Source organism: Theropithecus gelada, chromosome 1 (genome assembly GCF_003255815.1).
Source record: "Theropithecus gelada isolate Dixy chromosome 1, Tgel_1.0, whole genome shotgun sequence".
Taxonomy (NCBI): Eukaryota; Metazoa; Chordata; class Mammalia; order Primates; family Cercopithecidae; genus Theropithecus; species Theropithecus gelada.
Genome location: NC_037668.1, coordinates 155,759,981 through 155,770,461, shown reverse-complemented (window position 1 = coordinate 155,770,461; position 10,481 = coordinate 155,759,981).

Sequence of the window (10,481 nt, the reverse complement as noted above, 5' to 3'; positions counted from 1 at the left end):
GGAGAGGAGAGGCTACTGAAATACAGATACATGAGCTGGGATTACACACTATCTGGATGTTAACAAGGCTCATTTGCAGGAAGCAAGTGCCTATATAGGGTCTGTGGAATATAGACAAAGGAGTGGTCCCAGTCCTGGGAAGAGTGGAATTGAAAGGTAGGAAAGGAACTTACCCAGAAAGTAACACTTTTAAATGTTTTTTTCTTTCCCCATAGTTAAAACAACCAGCTTAGCACTTTTCTTTTTGAGAGAGAAAAAGCTTTGAATCCTGGATGCTTCTCACAGCTGGCTGCACCATGTGCAATGTTCAAAAAACAAGAACAAGCTAATCATAGAGAACCAGCAGCAGCTAAACAGCCCTCTGCTGGCTTCCAAAGGGCTTATAATTGAGTGCAGATGGTCCTGGCGGAGATGGGGAATGTGTCCCTGCTGACTCCTCATACCCCAGAGGACCAAGGGGGGCTCATGAAGGCTCTCAGCCCTAATGGTGCCCTCGTGAGGGCCAGGAGCTAGGCTGCTGAAGGAGGAAAGGGAAAGGCAGGTGGGGCCAGACCCTGTTGGCCACCTTCTGATCAGCCTTCCCAAGGCCACATGAGTAGATCTAGGGTCTCAAGATTACAGAAGGCCTGGGGTGAGGGAGCAAGAGTTGGAAGTTCTTTATAGTTGTCTGAAGAGCCTCATCGTCCAACTGCAGGTGGCTCTGAGGTGCCAGAAGCTTGATGGAAAAGGAATGTCAGTGGAATGCTCAGAAGTGGCTCTTTTCAGAGCATGGCCTCTGAGGAGGGTGGGGCCACCCCAGCTAGCCCTCCCTCCCTCTAGCCATCCTCTCCTTCCAGTCCCTTTCCCATGTTTTCTCTCAAAGGAGCATGGTGGTGATCTTCATTACCAAATTTCTACTCCACACTTATTTTTAAAAGCTTTTCTGAAAGCCTGGCTACATAGAATTCTAAACAGATTTCAGTCAACTTTTAATTACAGAGTCAGTGAATGGAGAGTAAATACACATATAATCCAAAATTGATGTAAGCATTGGAAGGTGAAAGAGGGAACGCTTCTTTCCCTCTGGGCCTGGCCGTTTCCTCCCAAGTGAACCCCATGATGTTCAGCCGTCTTCCTCCTATACCACATTCTCCCACCAGAATGGCAGCAAAACTACATTTTGTGTCCTGTGTCTAAAGCTAAACACTTATTCCTGTCTACTCAAGTTTGCTTTGTTTCTGTTTCCCTTCTATGAGGACCTTCCCCTCCTCAGATGTGGGGAGGAGTTGCCTCCACTTGCATTACGTGTATTTCAGGGTAGGTCCTGGGCTTCCCTTACACCTCTGGTCATGTTGCTGTTATTCCTATGGTAGGTAAGGGGATGAAAAAGAACAGAGCTCCAGGCCTTTTTCAAGCAAACTGGTTTTCTCAATAGTTACAGCCCTATGCTCAAAAGGAGTCAGGACAGAAATGTGACTGCCATAAGGAGCTGTTTGCTTTGCACAGAGAAATCGAATCTTTTTCCTGCTGGGCAGCTCAATGCAGATGTCCCCTCTCTGCTGGGAAAAACAGCTGTCCTTGCTTGTTCTCCTGATGGCCCCTCACAGTCAGGTGTGGGATGGCACATTCCTAGGTGCTCCTGGCCAAGCTGTCATGGGCTTCAGTCTTGGGCCTCTGCAGCTGGCTGTGACCAGGTGGAAACTGTATTCTCAGCTGACATAGAGAAGGAAAGGCAGTCTGCCGCTTGGCTGATTTGGGAATTGTGCTGAATTCCTGCCCATCTGTTCTCCCAGCTGAGCCAAGGCCAAAGATGTCTACCTTTTGCCAACCTAGGGAATGACACAGAGCACGGAGTGCCATCACTGTGACATCTGCCCCAGTGCCCTGCACCCCTCGTCCTCACTGACCTCTGCAGCCCCTCTCATCTGCCAGCTTGATTCCGCAGGGAGAGGCGCCCCTGGGCTCACAGCTGGTGTTTGTCCACAGATGTTCGTGGGTTTCTGTCTTTGTGTTCTTTCATTTTTCAAAGCTGGGTGTTGGGACCAACATCATCACCGACATTCTGTGGCTCTAAGCAAGTCCTCACGACCACTTCTCAGTTTTCTCATCTTTATAAAGCAGGGAGTAATCCCCACTCTCCTTACAGAGGGACTGCGCGAGGAGGGAAGAGACTGCTATTGTTTGCCCTATGTCCACCTGCTTCCCTAGTTCCAGAACGCTGGATTTTAATGAGATAACAAAGCACCTAGTAAAAACACTGCATCATTTTCCATCCCCCATCCCCCACCCCTTGCAGTAAGATGTGGCCCGTGAGACAGAAGCACTAACTACTGAGCAGGAATTCTAGGGGAGTTCTTTGAAACTCAGAGGAGTACCGCTTTTACCTTTTGCTCTTCTCTTTTTCCTGTCTGGAACGCAGAAGTGATGGCCAAAGCTCCTGAGGCTGTAAGCTCCGTACATAGGATAGTGGTGGAGAAAGACAGAAGGAGCCTGGTTCTCCAAGGACGTTGTAGAGCTGCCATACCAGTCCTGCATGGTATTCCTGTGCGCCACTCTTATGTGAACACATAAACGCCTAATTTGTTTAAGCCACTAAGCCAGGCCTCTATTAGCCGTTCCTGACTGATACAGAAGACAAAAATGGCACCACAGACTCCTGACCTCCAAAGACACTGCCTATTCTTTCGTCTGCTCTTGGTAGGCACCAACATGGGGACTGTACTTCAGGGTTGATGCTGGCCATTTGGTGGCAGTCAGGAGTGGCACTCAGGAGTCTCTGCTAGCAATTCTGATGTGTCCATTCCACACTGGATCCATAGAATGAGGGAACACAAGTGTCTTCTCATAGGATTTGTGCAAACAGTGATCGTTGCAGGAAAATACTTAGCAAGAGAACAGACTTCAGCTCTCTGAAGGCTGATGACCACCTGTTTTTCATCTCTTCTAGTGTATGTCCAAGCTAAATTAGGTCAAATAGGAAATGAGTCAGAATCCCCAATTCAGTAGTAACTTACAGGTCTTGTGATCCAATCTGCCACGATCCGTTAATTACCTATACGTCATCCTTGAGAGGTGGCCTCCAGCTTCTGCTTGAATTCCTTCAAGGATGGGGGGTGCTCACTGTGGCTTTTCTAATCATCTCTGACTGTTAGAGACACTGTGAAACTTTTATCCATCAGTCCTGTTTCTGAAGTTCTACAGTACAAATCTGTTTTTTTTTTTTTCCCACTTGTTAAGCCTCAACTATTTGAAGACATCTACCATGTCTTCTATGAGACTTCTCCAGGCCAATCATCCTTACTTCCTTCAACTCTTATTTTTTTTTTCCTGAAAGGTTATTCTTTTAGTCTTATTTATTTAAAAAGCAACCTATGTCCATTCAGCAAAGACAAGTAAAATGGTGAAAAACAAAAATCAAAACTACATTTGGTGATCATTATTAATATCTTATGTTTCCTCACAGATTCTTTTCTGCATGAATGATAATAATAGCCAACAATGTGTGTGTGTATGTGTATATATATATGTGTGTGTGTATATATATGTGTGTGTGTGTATATATATGTGTGTGTGTGTATATATATGTGTGTGTGTGTGTATATATGTATTTGCATTAAAAGGTGGTTTTAAAGGTAACACTTTTTGGAGTACTTATTAAGTGCCAGCAACTCTTCCAAGCTCTTTGCATGTATTAAATCAGTTAATCCCCCCACCCATTTGAGGTAAGCATCCTTATTTTTCCCCATTCTATAGAGAAGGAATCTGACATTTAGAGGTATGAAATAACTTTCTTAGCAGGACTGCCAGCATTTGAACACAGGTAGCATGACCCTGGAAACCTACATTGTTGTTCACTAGATAATTACTTTTCTAAAAACAAAACAAAAAAGCCCTCAATAAATAGTACCTATTATTACCCTTTTTAAGGGAGCAATCTTCTTAATTGTTGAACTCTTAAAAGAAGGACTAAGGGATGGCTCAAACCTGTAATCCCAGGACATTGGGAGGCCGAGGTGGGTGGATTCCTTGAGGTCAGGAGCTCAAGACCAGCCTGGCCAACATGGCAAAAACCCATCTCTACTAAAAATACTGAAATTAGCTGGGCATGGTGGCAGGTGCCTGTAATCCCAGCTTCTCGGGTGGTTGAGGCACAAGAATCTCTTGAACCCAGGAGGCAAAATTTGCAGTGAGCCGAGACCGTGCCACTGCACTCCAGCCTGAGCAACAGAGGGAGACTGTGTCTCAAAAAAAAAAAAAAAAAAAAAAAAAGACGAAGGGAGATGATAATATTTTCTTGGGGACGGTTGTTATAAACATTAATTGAGATGTTTGTGTGCCATCCTTCTGGATGCCACCAAGTGACATTCTTTTTTTTTTTTTTTTTTTTTTGAGACAGAGTCTCGCTCTGTTGCCCAGGTTGGAGTGCAGTGGCGCGACCTCGGCTCACTGCAAGCCCCACCTCCCAGGCTCATGCCATTCTCCTGCTTCAGCCTCCTGAGTAGCTGAGACTACAGGCGCCTGCCAGCGTGCCCAGCTAATTGTTGTGGGGTTTTTTTGTATTTTTTGTAGAGATGGGGTTTCACTGTGTTAGCCAGGATGGTCTCGATCTCCTGACCTCGTGATCCGCCCGCCTCGGCCTCCCAAAATATTGGGATTACAGGCGTGAGCCACCATGACTGGCCACCACCAAGTGACATTCTGAAGGAGAATTCAAGCACCTGAAAAGCATAACGTCTCATATGTCAGGATTATTTAAGGCATATTTTTCACTCCTTTGCTGCCCCGTTTATCCTTGGTCCATTGAGCTTTACCCAGAGAGACTAAATTCTTAATATCAGTTCAAATAAAAATTAAAATTTTTGTTTCTTGAAACACACTCATGCACAGAGAAGCAGCATAAGAATGTGTGAGCACTGAAGTCAAGCTGCCTAGGTTCAAATCTTTCCTATTTTCTAGCTGCGTAACTTTTGGCAAATTCCTTAAACTCTCTGTACCTCAGTTGCTATCTGTAAAATGGGGATGGTCATCATAACACCTGTCTTGAGAGTTATAATAACTAAGTTACTTAATCCATGCAGGGCACTTATAACAGGACTAGACCTTCTTTTCCACGTTACAAAGCTTACTAAAGTTTTAGAGAATTAATTCTTATTTTGGATTATTCTTACTTACATGCCTCATACTCTTCAAGTGAAAGAAAAGAGATTTTGAGAGAGAATAATTCAGAAAAACAGCTGTAGGGATCTTTTTTACTTGGCAAATTCCAACTCTTAGGGGTGAGGAACGCTTATGCGTTATGAACACCAGGTGGCGCTGTAAACAAGTACAGTAAGGATAGCTGCACTTCCCCCTCGGGTGCCGGCCTTGGGTTGTGCTGCTTGTGCCTGGCAGCTCTCAGAGCTAGAGAAGACAGAGACCTAGGCCTCTTTTTTTTTTTTTTTACAACTTCAATACATAGGAAGTTGAGAAATTGAAAGAGTTACAAAAAACTGTGGTAGAATTTGTTTATAAGTTAACACCTTATTAAAATGATTTCACAATAGTGTATTTATTTCAGGAAATAATTTTATGGAGTAGTGAACATTACCTTTTAAGAAATGGAAAATCTCCAATAGGTGCTATTGCATATTTAAACTCACAAATAATTTCTTAAAAACTGACTTAACAAACCCTAAATTATAATAACTATGAGTAGCCTCATTTGGTTATTCATAACCCAATTCAGAACCAAATTTACATATATGAGGCCCAAGCCCAACAGCCCCCTGGCTTCCCATAACCACACTCTGGCTACACCTTTCTGCAGAGAAGAGATTGACTATAATCCCTTTAGAAGTGTGGTTTCTTGTCTAACCTTTTTCCAGAGGGGTTAGAGTTTCTCTCAGAGAGAGGGAGATTTTCTCTACTGGGTACCTCCCTAACTTCTTTTCCATCCACTGCTCCCAGGCCTAGGTTGTCACTTCCTTCCTTCTTGAGACTATCCACTCCCGTACCTAGGCCAGGGTGGATGTCCTCACACTTGCCCTTTGGTCCTCCTCTTGGGAACAATACTTCCCAAGCCAAAAGACATCAGGAAACCGTGGGGAAAGATAAGTGAATTAATATTTATGGAACACCTACTGTGGGCCAGGCACTGTCCTGGGTGCTTTATGTACATCAGTCATCTCACAACAACCCTCAAAAGCCAGCTGATTGCTTATCACCATATAGCAGGGGAAAACCATGCTCAGAGAAATTGGGCAGGTCTCCCAAAGTTAAACAACTGGCTAGTGGCCAATGCCACATGTTTTTTCTGAATCCCCATGTGATTGAATCCAGTGGAGAGGGAGGTCAGGACCAGCCACTCAGATGGTGATGAGTCTGCAAAGGGATTTCTCCCTTTCCATCTGTGCCCGAGTTTTGTCAGTTTTATCAACCCACTGCCTCAAACATGAGCTCACTTCTCTAACTTCCTTCCCACAGCTTTGCTTAGTTCAGACCTTCATTAGACTTCATGGCATAATCTACACTTTACAAACTGATAAACTAGGCTTTTAATCCCAGCTTTACCTTTTACTGGGAGTGTGACCTTTGGTAAGTTACTTACCTTTGCTTACCTCAGTTTCCTTATTTGTAAGGTAGAGATGATTATGTCTTTCTTGAGTGGTATTGTAAGGATGAAATGAAACCACATACATTAAAAAAGAAAAAGAGTCTCCTTCTCTCCCTTTTCCTTGGTCTGAGCGTTGATGTATCCATTCTGTGAATGTACTGAGCACCCACGATGTGCCAGGAATTATTTTAGGCACTTAGGACACAGCAATGAATGAGGGACACATATTTCCTGCACTCATAGAGTTAGAGTGCATGATTTAGACAGAAAAGAATTAGAGGCTAGATAAAAGTATAATTTCAGATGGTGCTAAATGTTGGAAGAGAGTAAAACAGGGTCAGATAATAGAGATCTTTGACCATCCTGTTTCCTTTGCCCAGAATGCCCAATCACTCCTCCTCCTCTGCTGAACTTACTCCTCTCTCAAGGCCCCCTTCAAATGATAATCTCTGTGAAATCATCACAGCTCACTATGAACTTTAATCGTGCCCTCCTCTAGACTTCCCCACTGGTTGTCTAAATCCACCTGCAAGGCTGAGAACATTCGCTCATATCTTACTCATTGTTCCATTCTGCGCACCTTTGTCCCACCCTCAAGCAAAGCTCCTTGAATATACTGAAGAGGAAAACAGACACTGTAACCCCAAACAACTACCTGATACCTTGGTTTGCGAGTGGCAAATCCGAGAGTGGGGAGAAAGGGGACAGGCATCCTGGTCCCTGTAGATGGGGACAAAGGAACAAACTTCCAAACAAAATGAACGATTCCCCTGGGATGTGTGTGTGTGTTTGTGTGTGCACACACCCATGTGCTCATGACTGTGTGTAGTGTGTGTACCTGTCTGTCATAGAGGCAGGGATGAAGGCTGATAGGAGGGAAAATCTACATTTTCTAGCAGGAGGGATACTAGTTCTTTTTGTTTTTTCCCAAAAGGCTTAAGAAGCCTTCCTGCAAAAGGCTGGATTTCTGGGAGCCACTTAAATGAAGGCATTTTGCACATGAAAGACATGTAGAGTCTGAATATGGTCACCTGCCCCTCACTGCCTGCAGTGAGCCGTCGGCCACCCACATCACCCCAGCTCCAGCACCACAGTAGCAGATTCATCGTTTTTAATGAGATACTCAGAGTCTGAGCACTCCTCCTCCCTGGGGTCCTAATCATTTCTCAGACAGTGGCTGCCCTGCACCCTGGAATTCAAGTTTTTGATTTGTTTCCCTTTCCAACTCCAGCCACAGCTGGGTGAGGAGGTGTCGATGGGAGGAGAATGGCTGTGGAACACCTGTCACAGAGTTCTTCCCAGCCCCTGTGGGTGGGCAGGGAGATATCCCGGTTTTGTTCTGTCTGTTATGAAACCTGAGGAGAAAGCTAAATCTGGCGGTACTGACTGAACTCCCGGGTCGAGAAAAGCTGCTTGAGAGTCTTGGGCACAGAAAGGAATCCAAGCCAGCAGCCATCATTTGTAGAGCTGCGTTTGTTCCCCACAGGAACCTGAACTCAGAGGAAATGCCAGCTGAGTTCTTCTTGCCCCATCTGTGACAGAATTCCAGCTGTTCCACGATAGCAGTCTGGCTTAGAGAGTGTAGTGGCTTCCCTATACTCCATCAAAACAAAGCAGGGTGACGTGTGAAGATACTAATTTTGGCTCCATTTTTATTGCTGTAAATGTATGTGCAAATTGCCACCAAAAAGTTAACCAGGTCTTGTGTTCCTTGCCTGGGGGAGCTTTGGGAGAGAGGTGAACAGCATTTTCCAGGCCAAGAGAACTTCGCTGGCGTGTCATGTAAGTAGAGGACATTGAAGCTAGGGTGGAGGAGGGGGAGACAGAAGCAGCCAAAGGAAAAGAGTTTTGAGGGTTCTCCTAGAACAGGAGGGAAGGATATTGACAAGACCTTCCTGTCCAAGCATGGCACAAAAGCCATGACATTGCTCCCTTGAAGCACTCACAGAAGTTTGGAAAATAAACGAGTAAACACGTTGATGGCGGTGAATCCATAGTGATCCGCAGCAACCTCAATTCTTGCCTCCTCAGAGGAAAGAATTCGACTGAGGGGCATCAAGCAGAAAAGGAGACCAAGGCAAGCTTTAGGGCAGGAGTGAAAGTTTATTAAAAAGCTTTAGAGCAGGAATGAAAGGAAGGAAAGTACACTTGGAAGAGGAACAAGAGGGCGACTTGAGAGATCAAGTGTGCAGTTTTGACCTTTTGACTTGGGGTTTTAGACGCTGGCGTACTTCTGGGGCTTTGCGTCCCTAATCCCCTGATTCTTCCCTTGGAGTGAGCTGTCCACATGCACAGTGGCCTGCTGGCACTGGGGCAGGGAGCATGCACACTGTTTACTGGAGCTGTATGCATGTTCACTTGAGACATTCTTCCCTTGCCAGTCAAATGTCTCTAAAGGTCATATACCAGTTAAGCTTTGCCATTTTGCCTTGTAGTGTGCATACTTGAACCCACTCACCCAGCTCCTGGGATCAGGAAGCTGCTGATCACCAGTTTCAGGTGTTTCTGTTTATTGGGAGACCGCCTTCCCCTAGCTCTGGCTAAAACCAATTATTATTTTAATGAGATATTTAACAGTCACCTGACCATCACCTAATAGTCGCCTAACATTCCTGGTGTGTGTGGGGGTGGTGGGAGTGGGGGTGGAGGGGTGCTTATCCTGCCCTGCTCATGTCTGACTAGCAGACATGAGCTACCTACCTTTTGTTACCTACTGTAACAAAAAGAGACCAGAGTAACTGAAGGCCAGGTCAGAAGGCCTTCCCTAAATGCTGTAGCCTCTATAAGACCTCCAGGATTTTTGCACAAATCTGAAAGGAGGAGCCCCAAGTATGACTAAATTGACTCTCTGGTCAATTAGGAGGGATGAGGTTTAGAGCAGATTGCATCTGTTTTAAAGATATAAATGAGGCCAGGCATGGTGACTCATGCCTGTAATCCCAGCACTTTGGGAGATCAAGGTGAGTGGATCACCTGACATCATGAGTTCGAGACCAGCCTGGCCAACATGGTGAAACCCCATCTCTACTAAAAATACAAAAATTAGCCGGGCATGTTGGCGAGTGCCTGTAATCCCAGTTACTCAGGAGGCTGAGACAAGAGAATCGCTTGGACCCAGGAGGTGGAAATTGCAGTGGGCTGAGATCGTGCCACTACACTCCAGCCTGGGCAACAAAGGGTGAAACTCCATCAAAAAAAAGAAAATTAAGAAAGAAAGAAAGAGAATGAAAGAAAGAGAAAGAAAAAAAGAAAGAAAGAAACAAAGAAAAAAAAGAAAAGAAAGAAAGAAGAAGAAAAAGAGAAAGGAAGGAAGGAAGGAAGGGAGAGAGAGAAAGAGAGAGAGAGAGAAAGAAACAAAGAAAAGCTAATACTGCTTATACCCCTAAGTTTTATGAAACAGATTATATACTTGGAACAAAACATTAGCAAAGCATCCCAAATGCTCTTCTTATGAGTAAACAGTAGGGCAGAGCTGGGAAGCAAAACCCCTAATTCAAGGGACTTTGCTCTCAACCTTGTAAAGTCACGAGTTGCAGGAGAAAGGTGGGCAACTGACATCCTGCAAGGAGTAGTGTGTTAGTTTGCTGGGGTTGCCATAACAAGGTACCACAGACTGAGTGGCTCCAAAAACCAAAATTCGGCTGGGCATGGTGGCTCATGCCTGTAATCCCAGCACTTTGGGAGGCTGAGGCAGGAGGATCACTTGAGCCTAGGAATTTGAGACCAGCCTGGACAACACAGTGAGATCCTGTCTCTCCAAAAAAATAATTTTATAAAATTAGTTGGGCATGGTGGTGCATGCCTGTAGTCCCAGGTATGTGGGAGGCTGAGGCAGGAGGATTGCTTGAGCCTGGGAGATTGAAGCTACAGTGAGCCTGGGAGATGGAGGCTGTACTCCAGCCTGGTTGAT